This window comes from Leptodactylus fuscus, chromosome 5 (genome assembly GCF_031893055.1).
Source record: "Leptodactylus fuscus isolate aLepFus1 chromosome 5, aLepFus1.hap2, whole genome shotgun sequence".
Lineage (NCBI taxonomy): Eukaryota > Metazoa > Chordata > Amphibia > Anura > Leptodactylidae > Leptodactylus > Leptodactylus fuscus.
Genome location: NC_134269.1, coordinates 25,212,188 through 25,227,478, shown reverse-complemented (window position 1 = coordinate 25,227,478; position 15,291 = coordinate 25,212,188). Strand labels below are relative to the sequence as shown.

The window sequence follows — 15,291 nt, the reverse complement described above, 5'->3', positions numbered from 1 at the left end:
TGTGACTGGGTGCCTCTCTTGCCGAGATATGGCTGTTTTTCTCAATATGGAAATGAGCTCTTTGGCGGAATGAGGGCGTTGCCGCTCAACACTTTGGAGCAACAGCACCGCCCTGGTCGCTCCAGGGAGCTCTTTTGCGTATAAGACAAAAACAGCCATATCTGGGCAACGGAGGCACCCCTTCAGCAGGAGAAAACGCTGTTTGACTCAGGCGACCCTAACCTATCTGTCGGCGGGGCTGGGTTGATATGCCGGGTTATGGTGACAGGCTCCCTCTAAGCGTGACGTAAAAGTAGAGTACTCAAAGCCAGGAAACTTTTTCGATAACTAGCTCAGCCTCACACCACAGTTCCCATATGGTCTAGCGGTTAGGATTCCTGGTTTTCACCCAGGCGGCCTGGGTTCGACTCCTGGTATGGGAATGAGCTTTTTTCTAAACTTGCACCAATCCTGAAACCGCATTGCGGCGTTAAAGCACTTGGGTCGGAGATGCTGTCGGCGGGCGGCCACAAACGCCCAAGACCGCTTTTAGCTCTTCCTTCCTTCGGCACAACACCCCAGTTTGGCTTCATAGATCAAAACGTTGCCAAAGTTCCCATCTCTCCCTTCTAACTCCAAGGTGTCCAGGGAAGGGACTCAAAGACCTCCTGTATCCCCTCTGTCAGCTTGGCTCCCCTTACCGTTTCATCGTTAACGTTTGGGTCCGCAGTGGCGACGGACTGTGGCTTTCGGGGCAAGAGGGATAGAAAAAGCTTGCGACAATTTTGCCCCGTGTCAGGATTGAACTCACGACCTTCAGATTACGAGACTGACACGCTACCTACTGCGCTAACGAGGCGACCGGAGGTGAACCTGTCAGCAGAACCCAGGGCATTGACTCCACCCCCGCTGAAAGATAGTTTATGGTCACCTGAATCAAACAGTGCATCCCCCTTGTGACTGGGTGCCTCCCTTGCCGAGATATGGCTGTTTTTGTCAAGATGGAAATGAGCTCTTTGGAGGAATGAGCTCCCTGGTCGCTCCAGGGAGCTCTTTTGCATATCGACAAAAACAGCCATATCTGGGCAACGGAGGCACCTCTTCAGCAGGGAAAAACGCTGTTTGATTCAGGCGACCTTAACCTATCTGTCGGCGGGGCTGGGTTGATATGCCGGGATCTGGTGACAGGCTCGCTCTGAGCGTGACGTAAAAGTAGAGTACTCAAAGCCAGAAAACTTTTTCGATTACTAGCTCAGCCCCACCCCATGGTTCCCATATGGTCTAGCGGTTAGGATTCCTGGTTCTCACCCAGGCGGCCCGGGTTCGACTCCCGGTATGGGAATGAGCCTTTTTCTAGACTTACACCAATCCAGAAACCGCGTTGCAGCGTTAAAGTCTTTGGGTCGGACCTGCTGTCGGCGGGCGGCCGCAAACGCCAAAGACCGCTTTTAGCCCTTCCTTCCTTCGGCACAAGACCCCAGTATGGCTTCATAGCTCAAAACGTTCTCATCTCTCCCTTCCAACTCCAAGGTAGGGACTCAAAGACCCCCTGTATCCCCTCTGTCAGCTTGGCTCCCCTTAGTGTTTCATCGGTAACGTTTGGGTCCGCAGTGGCGAAGGACTGTGGTTATCGGGGCAAGAGGGAGAGAAAAATCTCGTGACAAAAGTGCCGCGTGTGAGGATCGAACTCACGACCTTCAGATTATGAGACTGACGCGCTACCTACTGCGCTAACGAGGCAACCGGAAGCGAGACTGTCAGCAGAACCCAGAGCATCGACTCGGCGCCGCTGAAAGATAGGTTAGGGTCAACTGAGGGTCACCTGAATCAAACGGCGTTTCCCCGTTGTGACTGGGTGCCTCTCTTGCCGAGATATGGCTGTTTTTCTCAATATGGAAATGAGCTCTTTGGCGGAATGAGGGCGTTGCCGCTCAACACTTTGGAGCAACGGCACCGCCCTGGTCGCTCCAGGGAGCTCTTTTGCGTATAAGACAAAAACAGCCATATCTGGGCAACGGAGGCACCCCTTCAGCAGGAGAAAACGCTGTTTGACTCAGGCGACCCTAACCTATCTGTCGGCGGGGCTGGGTTGATATGCCGGGTTCTGGTGACAGGCTCCCTCTAAGCGTGACGTAAAAGTAGAGTACTCAAAGCCAGGAAACTTTTTCGATAACTAGCTCAGCCTCACACCACAGTTCCCATATGGTCTAGCGGTTAGGATTCCTGGTTTTCACCCAGGCGGCCCGGGTTCGACTCCCGGTATGGGAATGAGCTTTTTTCTAAACTTGCACCAATCCTGAAACCGCATTGCGGCGTTAAAGCATTTGGGTCGGAGATGCTGTCGGCGGGCGGCCACAAACGCCCAAGACCGCTTTTAGCTCTTCCTTCCTTCGGCACAACACCCCAGTTTGGCTTCATAGATCAAAACGTTCCCAAAGTTCCCATCTCTCCCTTCTAACTCCAAGGTGTCCAGGGAAGGGACTCAAAGACCTCCTGTATCCCCTCTGTCAGCTTGGCTCCCCTTACCGTTTCATCGTTAACGTTTGGGTCCGCAGTGGCGACGGACTGTGGCTTTCGGGGCAAGAGGGATAGAAAAAGCTTGCGACAATTTTGCCCCGTGTCAGGATTGAACTCACGACCTTCAGATTACGAGACTGACACGCTACCTACTGCGCTAACGAGGCGACCGGAGGTGAACCTGTCAGCAGAACCCAGGGCATTGACTCCACCCCCGCTGAAAGATAGTTTATGGTCACCTGAATCAAACAGTGCATCCCCCTTGTGACTGGGTGCCTCCCTTGCCGAGATATGGCTGTTTTTGTCAAGATGGAAATGAGCTCTTTGGAGGAATGAGCTCCCTGGTCGCTCCAGGGAGCTCTTTTGCGTATCGACAAAAACAGCCATATCTGGGCAACGGAGGCACCTCTTCAGCAGGGAAAAACGCTGTTTGATTCAGGCGACCTTAACCTATCTGTCGGCGGGGCTGGGTTGATATGCCGGGATCTGGTGACAGGCTCGCTCTGAGCGTGACGTAAAAGTAGAGTACTCAAAGCCAGAAAACTTTTTCGATTACTAGCTCAGCCCCACACCATGGTTCCCATATGGTCTAGCGGTTAGGATTCCTGGTTCTCACCCAGGCGGCCCGGGTTCGACTCCCGGTATGGGAATGAGCCTTTTTCTAGACTTACACCAATCCAGAAACCGCGTTGCAGCGTTAAAGTCTTTGGGTCGGACCTGCTGTCGGCGGGCGGCCGCAAACGCCAAAGACCGCTTTTAGCCCTTCCTTCCTTCGGCACAAGACCCCAGTATGGCTTCATAGCTCAAAACGTTCTCATCTTTCCCTTCCAACTCCAAGGTGTCCAGGGAAGGGACTCAAAGACCCCCTGTATCCCCTCTGTCAGCTTGGCTCCCCTTAGTGTTTCATCGGTAACGTTTGGGTCCGCAGTGGCGAAGTACTGTGGTTATCGGGGCAAGAGGGAGAGAAAAATCTCGTGACAAAAGTGCCCCGTGTGAGGATCGAACTCACGACCTTCAGATTATGAGACTGACGCGCTACCTACTACGCTAACGAGGCAACCGGAAGCGAGTCTGTCAGCAGAACCCAGAGCATCGACTCGGCGCCGCTGAAAGATAGGTTAGGGTCAACTGAGGGTCACCTGAATCAAACGGCGTTTCCCCGTTGTGACTGGGTGCCTCTCTTGCCGAGATATGGCTGTTTTTCTCAATATGGAAATGAGCTCTTTGGCGGAATGAGGGCGTTGCCGCTCAACACTTTGGAGCAACGGCACCGCCCTGGTCGCTCCAGGGAGCTCTTTTGCGTATAAGACAAAAACAGCCATATCTGGGCAACGGAGGCACCCCTTCAGCAGGAGAAAACGCTGTTTGACTCAGGCGAACCTAACCTATCTGTCGGCGGGGCTGGGTTGATATGCCGGGTTATGGTGACAGGCTCCCTCTAAGCGTGACGTAAAAGTAGAGTACTCAAAGCCAGGAAACTTTTTCGATAACTAGCTCAGCCTCACACCAAAGTTCCCATATGGTCTAGCGGTTAGGATTCCTGGTTTTCACCCAGGCGGCCTGGGTTCGACTCCCGGTATGGGAATGAGCTTTTTTCTAAACTTGCACCAATCCTGAAACCGCATTGCGGCGTTAAAGCACTTGGGTCGGAGATGCTGTCGGCGGGCGGCCACAAACGCCCAAGACCGCTTTTAGCTCTTCCTTCCTTCGGCACAACACCCCAGTTTGGCTTCATAGATCAAAACGTTCCCAAAGTTCCCATCTCTCCCTTCTAACTCCAAGGTGTCCAGGGAAGGGACTCAAAGACCTCCTGTATCCCCTCTGTCAGCTTGGCTCCCCTTACCGTTTCATCGTTAACGTTTGGGTCCGCAGTGGCGACGGACTGTGGCTTTCGGGGCAAGAGGGATAGAAAAAGCTTGCGACAATTTTGCCCCGTGTGAGGATTGAACTCACGACCGTCACATTACGAGACTGACACGCTACCTACTGCGCTAACGAGGCGACCGGAGGTGAACCTGTCAGCAGAACCCAGGGCATTGACTCCACCACCGCTGAAAGATAGGTTATGGTCACCTGAATCAAACAGTGCATCCCCCTTGTGACTGGGTGCCTCCCTTGCCGAGATATGGCTGTTTTTGTCAAGATGGAAATGAGCTCTTTGGAGGAATGAGCTCCCTGGTCGCTCCAGGGAGCTCTTTTGAGTATCGACAAAAACAGCCATATCTGGGTAACGGAGGCAACTCTTCAGCAGGGAAAAACGCTGTTTGATTCAGGCGACCTTAACCTATCTGTCGGCGGGGCTGGGTTGATATGCCGGGATCTGGTGACAGGCTCGCTCTGAGCGTGACGTAAAAGTAGAGTACTCAAAGCCAGAAAACTTTTTCGATTACTAGCTCAGCCCCACCCCATGGTTCCCATATGGTCTAGCGGTTAGGATTCCTGGTTCTCACCCAGGCGGCCCGGGTTCGACTCCCGGTATGGGAATGAGCCTTTTTCTAGACTTACACCAATCCAGAAACCGCGTTGCAGCGTTAAAGTCTTTGGGTCGGACCTGCTGTCGGCGGGCGGCCGCAAACGCCAAAGACCGCTTTTAGCCCTTCCTTCCTTCGGCACAAGACCCCAGTATGGCTTCATAGCTCAAAACGTTCTCATCTCTCCCTTCCAACTCCAAGGTGTCCAGGGAAGGGACTCAAAGACCCCCTGTATCCCCTCTGTCAGCTTGGCTCCCCTTAGTGTTTCATCGGTAACGTTTGGGTCCGCAGTGGCGAAGGACTGTGGTTATCGGGGCAAGAGGGAGAGAAAAATCTCGTGACAAAAGTGCCGCGTGTGAGGATCGAACTCACGACCTTCAGATTATGAGACTGACGCGCTACCTACTGCGCTAACGAGGCAACCGGAAGCGAGACTGTCAGCAGAACCCAGAGCATCGACTCGGCGCCGCTGAAAGATAGGTTAGGGTCAACTGAGGGTCACCTGAATCAAACGGCGTTTCCCCGTTGTGACTGGGTGCCTCTCTTGCCGAGATATGGCTGTTTTTCTCAATATGGAAATGAGCTCTTTGGCGGAATGAGGGCGTTGCCGCTCAACACTTTGGAGCAACGGCACCGCCCTGGTCGCTCCAGGGAGCTCTTTTGCGTATAAGACAAAAACAGCCATATCTGGGCAACGGAGGCACCCCTTCAGCAGGAGAAAACGCTGTTTGACTCAGGCGACCCTAACCTATCTGTCGGCGGGGCTGGGTTGATATGCCGGGTTCTGGTGACAGGCTCCCTCTAAGCGTGACGTAAAAGTAGAGTACTCAAAGCTAGGAAACTTTTTCGATAACTAGCTCAGCCTCACACCACAGTTCCCATATGGTCTAGCGGTTAGGATTCATGGTTTTCACCCAGGCGGCCCGGGTTCGACTCCCGGTATGGGAATGAGCTTTTTTCTAAACTTGCACCAATCCTGAAACCGCATTGCGGCGTTAAAGCATTTGGGTCGGAGATGCTGTCGGCGGGCGGCCACAAACGCCCAAGACCGCTTTTAGCTCTTCCTTCGGCACAACACCCCAGTTTGGCTTCATAGATCAAAACGTTGCCAAAGTTCCCATCTCTCCCTTCTAACTCCAAGGTGTCCAGGGAAGGGACTCAAAGACCTCCTGTATCCCCTCTGTCAGCTTGGCTCCCCTTACCGTTTCATCGTTAACGTTTGGGTCCGCAGTGGCGACGGACTGTGGCTTTCGGGGCAAGAGGGATAGAAAAAGCTTGCGACAATTTTGCCCCGTGTGAGAATTGAACTCACGACCTTCAGATTACGAGTCTGACACGCTACCTAACGAGGCGACCGGAGGTGAACCTGTCAGCAGAACCCAGGGCATTGACTCCACCACCGCTGAAAGATAGGTTATGGTCACCTGAATCAAACAGTGCATCCCCCTTGTGACTGGGTGCCTCCCTTGCCGAGATATGGCTGTTTTTGTCAAGATGGAAATGAGCTCTTTGGAGGAATGAGCTCCCTGGTCGCTCCAGGGAGCTCTTTTGCGTATCGACAAAAACAGCCATATCTGGGCAACGGAGGCACCTCTTCAGCAGGGAAAAACGCTGTTTGATTCAGGCGACCTTAACCTATCTGTCGGCGGGGCTGGGTTGATATGCCGGGATCTGGTGACAGGCTCGCTCTGAGCGTGACGTAAAAGTAGAGTACTCAAAGCCAGAAAACTTTTTCGATTACTAGCTCAGCCCCACCCCATGGTTCCCATATGGTCTAGCGGTTAGGATTCCTGGTTCTCACCCAGGCGGCCCGGGTTCGACTCCCGGTATGGGAATGAGCCTTTTTCTAGACTTACACCAATCCAGAAACCGCGTTGCAGCGTTAAAGTCTTTGGGTCGGACCTGCTGTCGGCGGGCGGCCGCAAACGCCAAAGACCGCTTTTAGCCCTTTCTTCCTTCGGCACAAGACCCCAGTATGGCTTCATAGCTCAAAACGTTCTCATCTCTCCCTTCCAACTCCAAGGTGTCCAGGGAAGGGACTCAAAGACCCCCTGTATCCCCTCTGTCAGCTTGGCTCCCCTTAGTGTTTCATCGGTAACGTTTGGGTCCGCAGTGGCGAAGGACTGTGGTTATCGGGGCAAGAGGGAGAGAAAAATCTCGTGACAAAAGTGCCGCGTGTGAGGATCGAACTCACGACCTTCAGATTATGAAACTGACGCGCTACCTACTGCGCTAACGAGGCAACCGGAAGCGAGACTGTCAGCAGAACCCAGAGCATCGACTCGGCGCCGCTGAAAGATAGGTTAGGGTCAACTGAGGGTCACCTGAATCAAACGGCGTTTCCCCGTTGTGACTGGGTGCCTCTCTTGCCGAGATATGGCTGTTTTTCTCAATATGGAAATGAGCTCTTTGGCGGAATGAGGGCGTTGCCGCTCAACACTTTGGAGCAACGGCACCGCCCTGGTCGCTCCAGGGAGCTCTTTTGCGTATAAGACAAAAACAGCCATATCTGGGCAACGGAGGCACCCCTTCAGCAGGAGAAAACGCTGTTTGACTCAGGCGACCCTAACCTATCTGTCGGCGGGGCTGGGTTGATATGCCGGGTTCTGGTGACAGGCTCCCTCTAAGCGTGACGTAAAAGTAGAGTACTCAAAGCCAGGAAACTTTTTCGATAACTAGCTCAGCCTCACACCACAGTTCCCATATGGTCTAGCGGTTAGGATTCCTGGTTTTCACCCAGGCGGCCCGGGTTCGACTCCCGGTATGGGAATGAGCTTTTTTCTAAACTTGCACCAATCCTGAAACCGCATTGCGGCGTTAAAGCATTTGGGTCGGAGATGCTGTCGGCGGGCGGCCACAAACGCCCAAGACCGCTTTTAGCTCTTCCTTCCTTCGGCACAACACCCCAGTTTGGCTTCATAGATCAAAACGTTCCCAAAGTTCCCATCTCTCCCTTCTAACTCCAAGGTGTCCAGGGAAGGGACTCAAAGACCTCCTGTATCCCCTCTGTCAGCTTGGCTCCCCTTACCGTTTCATCGTTAACGTTTGGGTCCGCAGTGGCGACGGACTGTGGCTTTCGGGGCAAGAGGGATAGAAAAAGCTTGCGACAATTTTGCCCCGTGTCAGGATTGAACTCACGACCTTCAGATTACGAGACTGACACGCTACCTACTGCGCTAACGAGGCGACCGGAGGTGAACCTGTCAGCAGAACCCAGGGCATTGACTCCACCCCCGCTGAAAGATAGTTTATGGTCACCTGAATCAAACAGTGCATCCCCCTTGTGACTGGGTGCCTCCCTTGCCGAGATATGGCTGTTTTTGTCAAGATGGAAATGAGCTCTTTGGAGGAATGAGCTCCCTGGTCGCTCCAGGGAGCTCTTTTGCGTATCGACAAAAACAGCCATATCTGGGCAACGGAGGCACCTCTTCAGCAGGGAAAAACGCTGTTTGATTCAGGCGACCTTAACCTATCTGTCGGCGGGGCTGGGTTGATATGCCGGGATCTGGTGACAGGCTCGCTCTGAGCGTGACGTAAAAGTAGAGTACTCAAAGCCAGAAAACTTTTTCGATTACTAGCTCAGCCCCACCCCATGGTTCCCATATGGTCTAGTGGTTAGGATTCCTGGTTCTCACCCAGGCGGCCCGGGTTTGACTCCCGGTATGGGAATGAGCCTTTTTCTAGACTTACACCAATCCAGAAACCGCGTTGCAGCGTTAAAGTCTTTGGGTCGGACCTGCTGTCGGCGGGCGGCCGCAAACGCCAAAGACCGCTTTTAGCCCTTCCTTCCTTCGGCAAAAGACCCCAGTATGGCTTCATAGCTCAAAACGTTCTCATCTCTCCCTTCCAACTCCAAGGTGTCCAGGGAAGGGACTCAAAGACCCCCTGTATCCCCTCTGTCAGCTTGGCTCCCCTTAGTGTTTCATCGGTAACGTTTGGGTCCGCAGTGGCGAAGGACTGTGGTTATCGGGGCAAGAGGGAGAGAAAAATCTCGTGACAAAAGTGCCGCGTGCGAGGATCGAACTCACGTCCTTCAGATTATGAGACTGACACGCTACCTACTGCGCTAACGAGGCAACCGGAAGCGAGACTGTCAGCAGAACCCAGAGCATCGACTCGGCGCCGCTGAAAGATAGGTTAGGGTCAACTGAGGGTCACCTGATTCAAACGGCGTTTCCCCGTTGTGACTGGGTGCCTCTCTTGCCGAGATATGGCTGTTTTTCTCAATATGGAAATGAGCTCTTTGGCGGAATGAGGGCGTTGCCGCTCAACACTTTGGAGCAACGGCACCGCCCTGGTCGCTCCAGGGAGCTCTTTTGCGTATAAGACAAAAACAGCCATATCTGGGCAACGGAGGCACCCCTTCAGCAGGAGAAAACGCTGTTTGACTCAGGCGACCCTAACCTATCTGTCGGCGGGGCTGGGTTGATATGCCGGGTTCTGGTGACAGGCTCCCTCTAAGCGTGACGTAAAAGTAGAGTACTCAAAGCCAGGAAACTTTTTCGATAACTAGCTCAGCCTCACACCACAGTTCCCATATGGTCTAGCGGTTAGGATTCCTGGTTTTCACCCAGGCGGCCCGGGTTCGACTCCTGGTATGGGAATGAGCTTTTTTCTAAACTTGCACCAATCCTGAAACCGCATTGCGGTGTTAAAGCATTTGGGTCGGAGATGCTGTCGGCGGGCGGCCACAAACGCCCAAGACCGCTTTTAGCTCTTCCTTCCTTCGGCACAACACCCCAGTTTGGCTTCATAGATCAAAACGTTCCCAAAGTTCCCATCTCTCCCTTCTAACTCCAAGGTGTCCAGGGAAGGGACTCAAAGACCTCCTGTATCCCCTCTGTCAGCTTGGCTCCCCTTACCGTTTCATCGTTAACGTTTGGGTCCGCAGTGGCGACGGACTGTGGCTTTCGGGGCAAGAGGGATAGAAAAAGCTTGCGACAATTTTGCCCTGTGTCAGGATTGAACTCACGACCTTCAGATTACGAGACAAACACGCTACCTACTGCGCTAACGAGGCGACCGGAGGTGAACCTGTCAGCAGAACCCAGGGCATTGACTCCACCCCCGCTGAAAGATAGTTTATGGTCACCTGAATCAAACAGTGCATCCCCCTTGTGACTGGGTGCCTCCCTTGCCGAGATATGGCTGTTTTTGTCAAGATGGAAATGAGCTCTTTGGAGGAATGAGCTCCCTGGTCGCTCCAGGGAGCTCTTTTGCGTATCGACAAAAACAGCCATATCTGGGCAACGGAGGCACCTCTTCAGCAGGGAAAAACGCTGTTTGATTCAGGCGACCTTAACCTATCTGTCGGCGGGGCTGGGTTGATATGCCGGGATCTGGTGACAGGCTCGCTCTGAGCGTGACGTAAAAGTAGAGTACTCAAAGCCAGAAAACTTTTTCGATTACTAGCTCAGCCCCACACCATGGTTCCCATATGGTCTAGCGGTTAGGATTCCTGGTTCTCACCCAGGCGGCCCGGGTTCGACTCCCGGTATGGGAATGAGCCTTTTTCTAGACTTACACCAATCCAGAAACCGCGTTGCAGCGTTAAAGTCTTTGGGTCGGACCTGCTGTCGGCGGGCGGCCGCAAACGCCAAAGACCGCTTTTAGCCCTTCCTTCCTTCGGCACAAGACCCCAGTATGGCTTCATAGCTCAAAACGTTCTCATCTTTCCCTTCCAACTCCAAGGTGTCCAGGGAAGGGACTCAAAGACCCCCTGTATCCCCTCTGTCAGCTTGGCTCCCCTTAGTGTTTCATCGGTAACGTTTGGGTCCGCAGTGGCGAAGGACTGTGGTTATCGGGGCAAGAGGGAGAGAAAAATCTCGTGACAAAAGGTCCCCGTGTGAGGATCGAACTCACGACCTTCAGATTATGAGACTGACGCGCTACCTACTGCGCTAACGAGGCATCCGGAAGCGAGTCTGTCAGCAGAACCCAGAGCATCGACTCGGCGCCGCTGAAAGATAGGTTAGGGTCAACTGAGGGTCACCTGAATCAAACGGCGTTTCCCCGTTGTGACTGGGTGCCTCTCTTGCCGAGATATGGCTGTTTTTCTCAATATGGAAATGAGCTCTTTGGCGGAATGAGGGCGTTGCCGCTCAACACTTTGGAGCAACGGCACCGCCCTGGTCGCTCCAGGGAGCTCTTTTGCGTATAAGACAAAAACAGCCATATCTGGGCAACGGAGGCACCCCTTCAGCAGGAGAAAACGCTGTTTGACTCAGGCGACCCTAACCTATCTGTCGGCGGGGCTGGGTTGATATGCCGGGTTCTGGTGACAGGCTCCCTCTAAGCGTGACGTAAAAGTAGAGTACTCAAAGCCAGGAAACTTTTTCGATAACTAGCTCAGCCTCACACCACAGTTCCCATATGGTCTAGCGGTTAGGATTCCTGGTTTTCACCCAGGCGGCCCGGGTTCGACTCCCGGTATGGGAATGAGCTTTTTTCTAAACTTGCACCAATCCTGAATCCGCATTGCGGCGTTAAAGCATTTGGGTCGGAGATGCTGTCGACGGGCGGCCACAAACGCCCAAGACCGCTTTTAGCTCTTCCTTCGGCACAACACCCCAGTTTGGCTTCATAGATCAAAACGTTGCCAAAGTTCCCATCTCTCCCTTCTAACTCCAAGGTGTCCAGGGAAGGGACTCAAAGACCTCCTGTATCCCCTCTGTCAGCTTGGCTCCCCTTACCGTTTCATCGTTAACGTTTGGGTCCGCAGTGGCGACGGACTGTGGCTTTCGGGGCAAGAGGGATAGAAAAAGCTTGCGACAATTTTGCCCCGTGTCAGGATTGAACTCACGACCTTCAGATTACGAGACTGACACGCTACCTACTGCGCTAACGAGGCGACCGGAGGTGAACCTGTCAGCAGAACCCAGGGCATTGACTCCACCACCGCTGAAAGATAGGTTATGGTCACCTGAATCAAACAGTGCATCCCCCTTGTGACTGGGTGCCTCCCTTGCCGAGATATGGCTGTTTTTGTCAAGATGGAAATGAGCTCTTTGGAGGAATGAACTCCCTGGTCGCTCCAGGGAGCTCTTTTGCGTATCGACAAAAACAGCCATATCTGGGCAACGGAGGCACCTCTTCAGCAGGGAAAAACGCTGTTTGATTCAAGCGACCTTAACCTATCTGTCGGCGGGGCTGGGTTGATATGCCGGGATCTGGTGACAGGCTCGCTCTGAGCGTGACGTAAAAGTAGAGTACTCAAAGCCAGAAAACTTTTTCGATTACTAGCTCAGCCCCACCCCATGGTTCCCATATGGTCTAGCGGTTAGGATTCCTGGTTCTCACCCAGGCGGCCCGGGTTCGACTCCCGGTATGGGAATGAGCCTTTTTCTAGACTTACACCAATCCAGAAACCGCGTTGCAGCGTTAAAGTCTTTGGGTCGGACCTGCTGTCGGCGGGCGGCCGCAAACGCCAAAGACCGCTTTTAGCCCTTCCTTCCTTCGGCACAAGACCCCAGTATGGCTTCATAGCTCAAAACGTTCTCATCTCTCCCTTCCAACTCCAAGGTGTCCAGGGAAGGGACTCAAAGACCCCCTGTATCCCCTCTGTCAGCTTGGCTCCCCTTAGTGTTTCATCGGTAACGTTTGGGTCCGCAGTGGCGAAGGACTGTGGTTATCGGGGCAAGAGGGAGAGAAAAATCTCGTGACAAAAGTGCCGCGTGTGAGGATCGAACTCACGACCTTCAGATTATGAGACTGACGCGCTACCTACTGCGCTAACGAGGCAACCGGAAGCGAGACTGTCAGCAGAACCCAGAGCATCGACTCGGCGCCGCTGAAAGATAGGTTAGGGTCAACTGAGGGTCACCTGAATCAAACGGCGTTTCCCCGTTGTGACTGGGTGCCTCTCTTGCCGAGATATGGCTGTTTTTCTCAATATGGAAATGAGCTCTTTGGCGGAATGAGGGCATTGCCGCTCAACACTTTGGAGCAACGGCACCGCCCTGGTCGCTCCAGGGAGCTCTTTTGCGTATAAGACAAAAACAGCCATATCTGGGCAACGGAGGCACCCCTTCAGCAGGAGAAAACGCTGTTTGACTCAGGCGACCCTAACCTATCTGTCGGCGGGGCTGGGTTGATATGCCGGGTTCTGGTGACAGGCTCCCTCTAAGCGTGACGTAAAAGTAGAGTACTCAAAGCCAGGAAACTTTTTCGATAACTAGCTCAGCCTCACACCACAGTTCCCATATGGTCTAGCGGTTAGGATTCCTGGTTTTCACCCAGGCGGCCCGGGTTCGACTCCCTGTATGGGAATGAGCTTTTTTCTAAACTTGCACCAATCCTGAAACCGCATTGCGGCGTTAAAGCATTTGGGTCGGAGATGCTGTCGGCGGGCGGCCACAAACGCCCAAGACCGCTTTTAGCTCTTCCTTCCTTCGGCACAACACCCCAGTTTGGCTTCATAGATCAAAACGTTCCCAAAGTTCCCATCTCTCCCTTCTAACTCCAAGGTGTCCAGGGAAGGGACTCAAAGACCTCCTGTATCCCCTCTGTCAGTTTGGCTCCCCTTACCGTTTCATCGTTAACGTTTGGGTCCGCAGTGGCGACGGACTGTGGCTTTCGGGGCAAGAGGGATAGAAAAAGCTTGCGACAATTTTGCCCCGTGTCAGGATTGAACTCACAACCTTCAGATTACGAGACTGACACGCTACCTACTGCGCTAACGAGGCGACCGGAGGTGAACCTGTCAGCAGAACCCAGGGCATTGACTCCACCCCCGCTGAAAGATAGTTTATGGTCACCTGAATCAAACAGTGCATCCCCCTTGTGACTGGGTGCCTCCCTTGCCGAGATATGGCTGTTTTTGTCAAGATGGAAATGAGCTCTTTGGAGGAATGAGCTCCCTGGTCGCTCCAGGGAGCTCTTTTGCGTATCGACAAAAACAGCCATATCTGGGCAACGGAGGCACCTCTTCAGCAGGGAAAAACGCTGTTTGATTCAGGCGACCTTAACCTATCTGTCGGCGGGGCTGGGTTGATATGCCGGGATCTGGTGACAGGCTCGCTCTGAGCGTGACGTAAAAGTAGAGTTCTCAAAGCCAGAAAACTTTTTCGATTACTAGCTCAGCCCCACACCATGGTTCCCATATGGTCTAGCGGTTAGGATTCCTGGTTCTCACCCAGGCGGCCCGGGTTTGACTCCCGGTATGGGAATGAGCCTTTTTCTAGACTTACACCAATCCAGAAACCGCGTTGCAGCGTTAAAGTCTTTGGGTCGGACCTGCTGTCGGCGGGCGGCCGCAAACGCCAAAGACCGCTTTTAGCCCTTCCTTCCTTCGGCACAAGACCCCAGTATGGCTTCATAGCTCAAAACGTTCTCATCTTTCCCTTCCAACTCCAAGGTGTCCAGGGAAGGGACTCAAAGACCCCCTGTATCCCCTCTGTCAGCTTGGCTCCCCTTAGTGTTTCATCGGTAACGTTTGGGTCCGCAGTGGCGAAGGACTGTGGTTATCGGAGCAAGAGGGAGAGAAAAATCTCGTGACAAAAGTGCCGCGTGTGAGGATCGAACTCACGACCTTCAGATTATGAGACTGCCGCGCTACCTACTGCGCTAACGAGGCAACCGGAAGCGAGTCTGTCAGCAGAACCCAGAGCATCGACTCGGCGCCGCTGAAAGATAGGTTAGGGTCAACTGAGGGTCACCTGAATCAAACGGCGTTTCCCCGTTGTGACTGGGTGCCTCTCTTGCCGAGATATGGCTGTTTTTCTCAATATGGAAATGAGCTCTTTGGCGGAATGAGGGCGTTGCCGCTCAACACTTTGGAGCAACAGCACCGCCCTGGTCGCTCCAGGGAGCTCTTTTGCGTATAAGACAAAAACAGCCATATCTGGGCAACGGAGGCACCCCTTCAGCAGGAGAAAACGCTGTTTGACTCAGGCGACCCTAACCTATCTGTCGGCGGGGCTGGGTTGATATGCCGGGTTATGGTGACAGGCTCCCTCTAAGCGTGACGTAAAAGTAGAGTACTCAAAGCCAGGAAACTTTTTCGATAACTAGCTCAGCCTCACACCACAGTTCCCATATGGTCTAGCGGTTAGGATTCCTGGTTTTCACCCAGGCGGCCTGGGTTCGACTCCCGGTATGGGAATGAGCTTTTTTCTAAACTTGCACCAATCCTGAAACCGCATTGCGGCGTTAAAGCACTTGGGTCGGAGATGCTGTCGGCGGGCGGCCACAAACGCCCAAGACCGCTTTTAGCTCTTCCTTCCTTCGGCACAACACCCCAGTTTGGCTTCATAGATCAAAACGTTCCCAAAGTTCCCATCTCTCCCTTCTAACTCCAAGGTGTCCAGGGAAGGGACTCAAAGAC

The 15,291-nt window shown here is 53.4% G+C and overlaps 31 non-coding genes across 31 annotated transcripts; 17 read left to right on the top strand and 14 right to left on the bottom strand.

Moving 5' to 3' along the window:
* The first annotated feature begins 350 nt into the window (after positions 1-350).
* Positions 351-422, top strand: TRNAE-UUC (transfer RNA glutamic acid (anticodon UUC)). The gene has a single exon. It is a non-coding gene; the product is annotated as a tRNA-Glu (tRNA).
* Positions 423-765: 343 nt separating this feature from the next.
* TRNAT-CGU (transfer RNA threonine (anticodon CGU)) lies at positions 766-838 on the bottom strand. The gene has a single exon. It is a non-coding gene; the product is annotated as a tRNA-Thr (tRNA).
* Positions 839-1,249: 411 nt separating this feature from the next.
* TRNAE-CUC (transfer RNA glutamic acid (anticodon CUC)) lies at positions 1,250-1,321 on the top strand. Its single transcript has one exon. It is a non-coding gene; the product is annotated as a tRNA-Glu (tRNA).
* Positions 1,322-1,646: 325 nt separating this feature from the next.
* TRNAM-CAU (transfer RNA methionine (anticodon CAU)) lies at positions 1,647-1,719 on the bottom strand. The gene has a single exon. It is a non-coding gene; the product is annotated as a tRNA-Met (tRNA).
* Positions 1,720-2,175: 456 nt separating this feature from the next.
* Positions 2,176-2,247, top strand: TRNAE-UUC (transfer RNA glutamic acid (anticodon UUC)). Its single transcript has one exon. It is a non-coding gene; the product is annotated as a tRNA-Glu (tRNA).
* A 343-nt stretch (positions 2,248-2,590) lies between these two features.
* TRNAT-CGU (transfer RNA threonine (anticodon CGU)) lies at positions 2,591-2,663 on the bottom strand. The gene has a single exon. It is a non-coding gene; the product is annotated as a tRNA-Thr (tRNA).
* A 411-nt stretch (positions 2,664-3,074) lies between these two features.
* Positions 3,075-3,146, top strand: TRNAE-CUC (transfer RNA glutamic acid (anticodon CUC)). The gene has a single exon. It is a non-coding gene; the product is annotated as a tRNA-Glu (tRNA).
* Positions 3,147-3,480: 334 nt separating this feature from the next.
* TRNAM-CAU (transfer RNA methionine (anticodon CAU)) lies at positions 3,481-3,553 on the bottom strand. Its single transcript has one exon. It is a non-coding gene; the product is annotated as a tRNA-Met (tRNA).
* A 456-nt stretch (positions 3,554-4,009) lies between these two features.
* Positions 4,010-4,081, top strand: TRNAE-UUC (transfer RNA glutamic acid (anticodon UUC)). Its single transcript has one exon. It is a non-coding gene; the product is annotated as a tRNA-Glu (tRNA).
* A 343-nt stretch (positions 4,082-4,424) lies between these two features.
* On the bottom strand, positions 4,425-4,497 carry TRNAT-CGU (transfer RNA threonine (anticodon CGU)). The gene has a single exon. It is a non-coding gene; the product is annotated as a tRNA-Thr (tRNA).
* A 411-nt stretch (positions 4,498-4,908) lies between these two features.
* TRNAE-CUC (transfer RNA glutamic acid (anticodon CUC)) lies at positions 4,909-4,980 on the top strand. The gene has a single exon. It is a non-coding gene; the product is annotated as a tRNA-Glu (tRNA).
* Positions 4,981-5,314: 334 nt separating this feature from the next.
* Positions 5,315-5,387, bottom strand: TRNAM-CAU (transfer RNA methionine (anticodon CAU)). The gene has a single exon. It is a non-coding gene; the product is annotated as a tRNA-Met (tRNA).
* A 456-nt stretch (positions 5,388-5,843) lies between these two features.
* TRNAE-UUC (transfer RNA glutamic acid (anticodon UUC)) lies at positions 5,844-5,915 on the top strand. The gene has a single exon. It is a non-coding gene; the product is annotated as a tRNA-Glu (tRNA).
* An 815-nt stretch (positions 5,916-6,730) lies between these two features.
* TRNAE-CUC (transfer RNA glutamic acid (anticodon CUC)) lies at positions 6,731-6,802 on the top strand. The gene has a single exon. It is a non-coding gene; the product is annotated as a tRNA-Glu (tRNA).
* A 334-nt stretch (positions 6,803-7,136) lies between these two features.
* Positions 7,137-7,209, bottom strand: TRNAM-CAU (transfer RNA methionine (anticodon CAU)). Its single transcript has one exon. It is a non-coding gene; the product is annotated as a tRNA-Met (tRNA).
* A 456-nt stretch (positions 7,210-7,665) lies between these two features.
* Positions 7,666-7,737, top strand: TRNAE-UUC (transfer RNA glutamic acid (anticodon UUC)). Its single transcript has one exon. It is a non-coding gene; the product is annotated as a tRNA-Glu (tRNA).
* A 343-nt stretch (positions 7,738-8,080) lies between these two features.
* TRNAT-CGU (transfer RNA threonine (anticodon CGU)) lies at positions 8,081-8,153 on the bottom strand. Its single transcript has one exon. It is a non-coding gene; the product is annotated as a tRNA-Thr (tRNA).
* Positions 8,154-8,564: 411 nt separating this feature from the next.
* On the top strand, positions 8,565-8,636 carry TRNAE-CUC (transfer RNA glutamic acid (anticodon CUC)). Its single transcript has one exon. It is a non-coding gene; the product is annotated as a tRNA-Glu (tRNA).
* Positions 8,637-8,970: 334 nt separating this feature from the next.
* On the bottom strand, positions 8,971-9,043 carry TRNAM-CAU (transfer RNA methionine (anticodon CAU)). The gene has a single exon. It is a non-coding gene; the product is annotated as a tRNA-Met (tRNA).
* Positions 9,044-9,499: 456 nt separating this feature from the next.
* On the top strand, positions 9,500-9,571 carry TRNAE-UUC (transfer RNA glutamic acid (anticodon UUC)). The gene has a single exon. It is a non-coding gene; the product is annotated as a tRNA-Glu (tRNA).
* Positions 9,572-10,398: 827 nt separating this feature from the next.
* On the top strand, positions 10,399-10,470 carry TRNAE-CUC (transfer RNA glutamic acid (anticodon CUC)). Its single transcript has one exon. It is a non-coding gene; the product is annotated as a tRNA-Glu (tRNA).
* A 332-nt stretch (positions 10,471-10,802) lies between these two features.
* On the bottom strand, positions 10,803-10,877 carry TRNAM-CAU (transfer RNA methionine (anticodon CAU)). Its single transcript has one exon. It is a non-coding gene; the product is annotated as a tRNA-Met (tRNA).
* A 456-nt stretch (positions 10,878-11,333) lies between these two features.
* TRNAE-UUC (transfer RNA glutamic acid (anticodon UUC)) lies at positions 11,334-11,405 on the top strand. The gene has a single exon. It is a non-coding gene; the product is annotated as a tRNA-Glu (tRNA).
* A 339-nt stretch (positions 11,406-11,744) lies between these two features.
* On the bottom strand, positions 11,745-11,817 carry TRNAT-CGU (transfer RNA threonine (anticodon CGU)). Its single transcript has one exon. It is a non-coding gene; the product is annotated as a tRNA-Thr (tRNA).
* Positions 11,818-12,228: 411 nt separating this feature from the next.
* TRNAE-CUC (transfer RNA glutamic acid (anticodon CUC)) lies at positions 12,229-12,300 on the top strand. Its single transcript has one exon. It is a non-coding gene; the product is annotated as a tRNA-Glu (tRNA).
* A 334-nt stretch (positions 12,301-12,634) lies between these two features.
* On the bottom strand, positions 12,635-12,707 carry TRNAM-CAU (transfer RNA methionine (anticodon CAU)). The gene has a single exon. It is a non-coding gene; the product is annotated as a tRNA-Met (tRNA).
* Positions 12,708-13,163: 456 nt separating this feature from the next.
* TRNAE-UUC (transfer RNA glutamic acid (anticodon UUC)) lies at positions 13,164-13,235 on the top strand. The gene has a single exon. It is a non-coding gene; the product is annotated as a tRNA-Glu (tRNA).
* Positions 13,236-13,578: 343 nt separating this feature from the next.
* On the bottom strand, positions 13,579-13,651 carry TRNAT-CGU (transfer RNA threonine (anticodon CGU)). Its single transcript has one exon. It is a non-coding gene; the product is annotated as a tRNA-Thr (tRNA).
* Positions 13,652-14,062: 411 nt separating this feature from the next.
* TRNAE-CUC (transfer RNA glutamic acid (anticodon CUC)) lies at positions 14,063-14,134 on the top strand. The gene has a single exon. It is a non-coding gene; the product is annotated as a tRNA-Glu (tRNA).
* A 334-nt stretch (positions 14,135-14,468) lies between these two features.
* TRNAM-CAU (transfer RNA methionine (anticodon CAU)) lies at positions 14,469-14,541 on the bottom strand. The gene has a single exon. It is a non-coding gene; the product is annotated as a tRNA-Met (tRNA).
* A 456-nt stretch (positions 14,542-14,997) lies between these two features.
* Positions 14,998-15,069, top strand: TRNAE-UUC (transfer RNA glutamic acid (anticodon UUC)). Its single transcript has one exon. It is a non-coding gene; the product is annotated as a tRNA-Glu (tRNA).
* The last annotated feature ends 222 nt before the right edge of the window (positions 15,070-15,291 follow it).